We start from the raw sequence: 6441 nt of genomic DNA, 5'->3' as shown, positions 1-6441 counted from the left end.
GCTTGACTATCTAGATCACTTTGCGCGTATACTTGTTTTTGCCACGGGTGGTTATCTTGTGGGGTCTCCTCTTGAAGCTATTGCACTGAATCCGCCTCTGCCAGTATTGATCCTCGCTAAGAGCAATAAAGGGGGGAGAATCGTGGTCAGGTGATGTGTAGCAGGTTGTGAGAGTCTTCTTCTGGATTGGGTTGTCTCCTGTCTCAATTGCAAGGGTCATAGTCAATCGAGAGAATTGACGCCTCGGCGTCGGATAAACCTTTCGCCGTTCGGCTTTATTTACATCTCGGACGGACTCGACCTCGAACCTCTGAAACACATTGATCTTCAATCTACCGCAATGCTCGTCCATGCTCCAAGATATTCGAGTATCCACCTCCCTAAAAGCGCCTGGTACTCCGATGGAAGAGTGCTTCCACCATTCTTCTCTTCAAGCAACCTGCAACCTCGCAATCCCCCCAAAGCTGCACTCCGGTGCAGTATCCGTTGCAGTGGGTGGATAATTCCCGAAGTTTCCGGGGAAAGCAGAGCAGTTTCGTAATGCTGATTCAGTGATGGCATGTTACGTTGCTCGAAAGTGGATATCAAGAAAAAGATACACCGAAGATACTTCGAAGACCGTCAGGCCTCTCAGACACTATGCCAATCAATACCGCCATTATCACTGCCGTACCAAGTTTCGACCTTGAAGAAGAGGCTAGCATCATGCCCATTTGCCTGGTCGAGAAATTTTTCAATGGGACGCGTCAACTTTGCCTGACTTGTTCACGAATGTCAAGAAGAAGATAGGGGGTGGCTATCGAATCGCTTCATTTGTGGCGTCCACAATGTCCAGAAAACAAAGTTTGTGTCACGCATGGCCAAGTCCACATTGAAAACTTGACTTGCATATTACTTTCCTTGATCAACGGCTCGCATTCTGCTGGGAACATCCAATGGGTGCTGCAACTGGTCATGCGACAAAGCTGTTTGTTCACTATTCCTTGGCTCCCTGACTCTTGCACTGCAGCTCTTCAGCCTCTGACGTCCTGCCTTCATTAATGGGTTACCGACACTGGTTCTCACTCAGCCCAACGCCGGATGTTCTTACTTAGTCGGGATACGGGCCGTGGCAAGGCACGTCCATCGGAACTGAGATGGCTGTTCGGAGCACGAAATTTCATATGCAGGTGGGACGGCAGCCTCAATCATCATGGCCTCGCAGATTTTTCTTCCTTCAAAACGTGGGTGTATTTATGGCCCGACTGGGCCGAGGGTGAGATTGATGTCGCCTCTTTGTCGGTGTGCAGCCGTCAAACCACCCACGGCACGTTGGAGACATATGACCAGTTCGACCAGGTCTGTGAAACTCTCCCTATGATGGGAGTTGGACATGTCATTCGTTTGCCGATTGTGAGGCATGTGGGGACGAACTCGTTTCCGTATTACGCCTCGACTAGGCTTTGGTTCGATATGGTTGAGCCTGGCACTATTCAGATTGAGATCCCAGACATACGCCGGTCCTTTTTACCTAGATCTGGTTACGTTTTAACGCCCGATAAGCAGATCTTCCAAGGCTTCTAAGATCATTCGGGATCCAGCGGGACGAGCGGGGCTCTCATGTTCCTCGGCACTTTCTTCTCTGGCCACGCCTTAAGACGCCTTATAAGGCAAAGAACCTTAACCCCTTGCACTACTCGCGCGTAGAATGTTCCGTGGAACAATTCTAATTTCCGCCCCCATGGTGCGCCAGCTGTTGTCCGTCATTCTGGCGAAAGGACGGTGTGAGCACGTAGCCAATAGCAGCTAGATTTGCGAATTTTGAGGCTTGACAGCACGTAAGAAGTCGGAGGTGTGGCACGAGTAATCCAATCTGATAGGGTTCGTCGTGTGGTCAAGTCAGGTCAACTCCCCAGTCGCATTCAGAGTCAAGCTCTCACCGACTTTGATTGCCCTGAGTCGTGAAGGATTCTGACGGCATGATGTACCAAGAATCTCATATTATGAAAGCATGAGACGTCGAGAGGCCAGTTCAGTCAGGCATTTGGAATAGGTAATCTGGCTCTGTCGGTCGCGCAGCCACGTTGCGCTGTTTACATACCTTCTTCATTGGCTCTGGGGTCTAGGTTTGAGGTTGAAAGATTCTGCATTGTTCTGCAGAATGCGCACCATCCGGCACAGCCCGCCAGTTTTATTGCGTATGCATTGCGTCGTTGGTCTGGGTCTCGATTCGACCGCTCGAAAAAGACTTGCGCCCTCGAGTCTAGAGGCCTGCCACCACGCTCGCTAAATGTGAGAGCTGACTTTCCAGCTCTGGAGGTCATGCATATGCATTATTAGCTGGAGTTCTCCATTTCTCTCGTATCCGTCAGGGCGGTAACTGATTAGATCTCTTCTGGGTCTGCTAGTCATGTAATTGACTTTGGGGGCTGATGGCGAAGCCTCCAGTGCGACTCTTACTGAGGAAGCATGGCGCCTCACGAACAAAGGAGGGGTACAAGATCGAGCTGAAAGGGCGACATTGTGATTGGAGAGGCCGGCATCGCTCAAGGCTGCACCATATCCTTGAATACATGCCTTGTGCAGTAGTGTTTCCAACCTCATTGAGGTCGTCATTCTGATTGGGCCTAGCCAACTGCTTGGTAAGGCAAATGCTGAACACAGGCTCTACATCTGCGACTCTGCATAGCAGATAGCGCGCGGTACAACAAGAACATGACCGCGAAAATGTTTCAGCTCGAGATTACAGATATGTCTTAAAAAAGATTCTAACTTGCTTTTCGCAACCCAAGGGCCATTTCGAGCCAAAGGTTTTATTGCCACGTACGCATTGGGATCAGCCGCCCCTTTATGGACAGGGTAACCGCAACCTCGGCCAGGACTTTCAATAAGGCTGAGACAACGACCCTTTTTCTGGATAACACTGTCAATCTTCTTAGCCTGGAGGCTGGGACCTGAAAATTATCACGCAGGTCAGTCTTCAGGCTTCGACTCTGGTTGGTCCCATCTAAACGACATCTCGGATTGGAACGGGATGGCGTATCGACCTCACTTCACTGGACCAGCAGATCCGAGTTTGGCTATTGACGGTATGCGAGGCGCTGAATGAGGTCCCGCGACGAAATCGAATTTGGCAAGTCCTCAGGATTGATACTTTGTCCACTATAGATCATGGTTGAATCTATTATTCGGTCCAGACTCTCATTGGGCCGGTAGGGCTACATGATTTCGGATTTCCATTAGACACAGCCTGGAAAGCCACAGCCGTTTTCCCATGCATCTAGAAGAATTCGACTCTGCCGAAGTGGGGCAGCAAAGTCAACGAATCTAAGTCGTTACCGTCCACAGTTCATGGCCAGCAACTTTTATTGTTTGAGTCGCAGTCCTTGCGTCCTTTGGTGAAGTTACGGACAAACAACTCGTCTCGAATACGTAGTCAGGATGTCACTCACTCTGATCTTTCCAGAATGCAGAAAGGGTTGCTTTAGTGTGTCTGTCAAGGCGGCTGCATTATTGACTTGGTTGGACGCTTACTTGAAAGAAAACTACCTGCGGACGATCAATTGACTTGATTTCCTTGGTTGCAACATCTCAGAGCCGCTCGAATGATATGCTTTGTTCTGCAATCTGAGTACTAAAATTATCCACCGGACTTTTAAGGGTCTCATATCAAGATAAACTGGTTGCCGGCAGAAGATACCGTGGACTTCATTTCCTCGGCGGCTTTTCATACTTTCCGACTCCATGACTGGCCCGATGTCGACGAAGAATCAACCAAGGAACGACTCAGAAACCAGAATTGAGAAACTTTGGCGATCCTCACGCACTGAGACTTGTACTGTATGTAAGAAAACTTGTTGCTGACGAGTATCTCTACGAGTATTTTTCGAAACTGGTCACGGTTTCGCAGGTATTTTTTTCAACGAGGGAAAGGAAGACCAAACTTTCAAGCAGAGATGACTTAAGAGACTTGGAGACAGTATCATTAGGAGGAATTCCAGCTTTTGTTCACTGTCTGGACTTTCCAAATTCCTCTGCCGAACACTTTTAGAAGTAAAACTGTCCTAAAAGTTCAGCACCAACGAGATATCTTGACCAGGGCATGTCCAAGACTTGCTTCAAGTGCCACCTTTGTGGCAAACTAATGAGGAGCTCAAGAAGTACTGTACTGCATTGGCTACCTTGCAGGTGACGGGATATTGTCCACGGCAAGCGATCTCGAGTCGTCACTAGTCTTAGGCGAAATGGCGAATCAGGGCGAGCAAGATTTTGCCTTTCGGATCGATTCGTAACACGGATCCGATATTTCTACATATCTAGGTTTCGGATGGTGGCGCAGCAGAAGATCGAAGGTCGCGGCATGCAGCCAATTTGGACCTCTATCGGTGATTGGCAGACAGGGACTGTCGTAATATACCCAATGATGGTGGGTTTCAAACCACACCGTTGATGGAAGTCAAATGGTTGAGCGACTCGAACTTCTTCCTCTAACTCCGGCATGCGGATGCGGCACGACCACGGCTGTTCTGGGTGAAACTTCTTTTTGGACAATCTTCCTTCTTCTGCGGATGGGTGATTGAACAATATGTTGCAAGGGTGAGGGTGAAAAGGCTCCTCAATGACACGGGCTGGAAACTCCCTACGTAGTTGGGGAGCGGTGTCTGGCGACGCATATCGACATGGAGGGCGAGGCCCTGCAAGACGCACACAAAGACACTCGACAATTAATTAAACAGGTACTGGAATCTTCAGCTCGTCCAGATGCAAAAAGAAAGGGACGATCATGTTTCTGCGAACCAGTCATTCCAGATCCCATAGTTCGCACCGTATTTGTCTGCCCACTCAAGCGCAGGTCTGAAGTGAGCGAAAGACTACTGGTGCAGAGAGCGAGAGCGCGAACCGTGAGTACTAAGTAGAGGATGGATGCTTGTTGCCTCTGTACCACTACTCGACCGCCAAGGTGGGACGGAAGGATAGGGCTGAATTGTCGATTGCAGCAAGCAACCGAAACGTCGTGGGCGGAGAGACCCTGTGGACTAAAATAATGTGCAGCGCACAACCGCTTTGACCCTCATTTCACTTACTTCACTTACTCCGTCCAGTTACTGTACTCACCTCACCCATCGCTCTCACTAAGATCCACGACGATGTCTATCTCATCCCACTCTGCTATGCTTCCAAGCGAGCAAGGGAGGGACTCCAGCGACCCCAGTCCCTGCGGCCGCTCTGCGTCCCCTGTCGAGAAATAGAAACCCCGCTGTCTCGAAAAGCCCTCGACGATTTTGACTCCCTCGGTCCGCATCCTTGCTCGTGCATGCATCCTCTGCGAACTCGAGTTGCGGTGATGAAATGAACCGAAGTGCACCACTGCGCGGCGTGGGCATCAGAGTCTTCCGGGCTATTGTAAAGTCTTCCACATAGCCTCCCAGTTTCGCAACGCACATCATTGTATCTGCTTTGAGGGCTTCCTATTAAATAAGTCGAAGTCCGACGGCTTTTGGTCCAATTGCATAAGTGAAAAGGACATAGTTGTCGTTACCTTGTGAGCAAGTCTACTGTAGTAAGCATGAAAGGTGTCACAAAGCCATTCATGTCATCTCTACTGCACTTCCAACAGCTGCCGTTCAATCGTGATCCACCATAAGACCCTCTCGTTATCCAGAGCAAGGACAGCCATTCCGTCGTCTCATTTACGCCCTGGCTCTATGAAAAGCTTATTAAAGTTTTTTGTCCACGAGGTAGAGCCGCAAGAGTCTGTTGAGGTGAAGGTGGCCAGGCGCAGGCAGGGAGCAAGTGTAAGAAAGACATGATACAACAGAGAATGGGCTGAGATGGGAGTGATGCCACATTCGAGAAGGCTTCACCGAAGGAGATGAATCGGCAAGAGGTCGAGGCGGATCTTAATAGATGAAAACATGCCATGGGCATCTGGCCCATCTCACGTATCTGATCCGACTCATCGAGACTGCTGGGCCGAAGACAGACATCACGATTCATCAGGCCATCCGCGAAGGTCGAGCCACTGCAGTGCGTGCTCTTTGGCTGAGCCCTACAGAGACAGAAGAGAGGAACAGGATCCTGCCCTACCGAGGTTACTAACTATGTCGAGTTAGATGGGGAGTGTGTCTGACAATTACTCAATTCACGACGGTCCCTCATGGGTTCAGCCTTTCTCCCGTACACCGTATTCCCGAACTGCGAACTCGACAGAGAGAAAAGCATTACATACTCGCTCTCGCTGCTCACGCTGCTCACTGCTTGCTGACTTAATAGCTGGTCTTCTGGTGCAGCTAAGCAGCAACTCAGAGCCGTCGCCAAATAAAGCATCCAACTGGCAGAGAACGAGGGAGAGGGATAGAAGGAGGAGCAATTGCAGAGGGAGACTTCATTAATTATCCAACTTTCTATTGTCCCTTGTTACACTACCTTCCTCTTTCTCGAGTCACCTCATGCACCACCAAA

Source organism: Mollisia scopiformis, assembly GCF_001500285.1.
Source record: "Mollisia scopiformis unplaced genomic scaffold LY89scaffold_22, whole genome shotgun sequence".
Taxonomy (NCBI): domain Eukaryota; kingdom Fungi; phylum Ascomycota; class Leotiomycetes; order Helotiales; family Mollisiaceae; genus Mollisia; species Mollisia scopiformis.
This window is presented reverse-complemented; position numbering follows the sequence as displayed.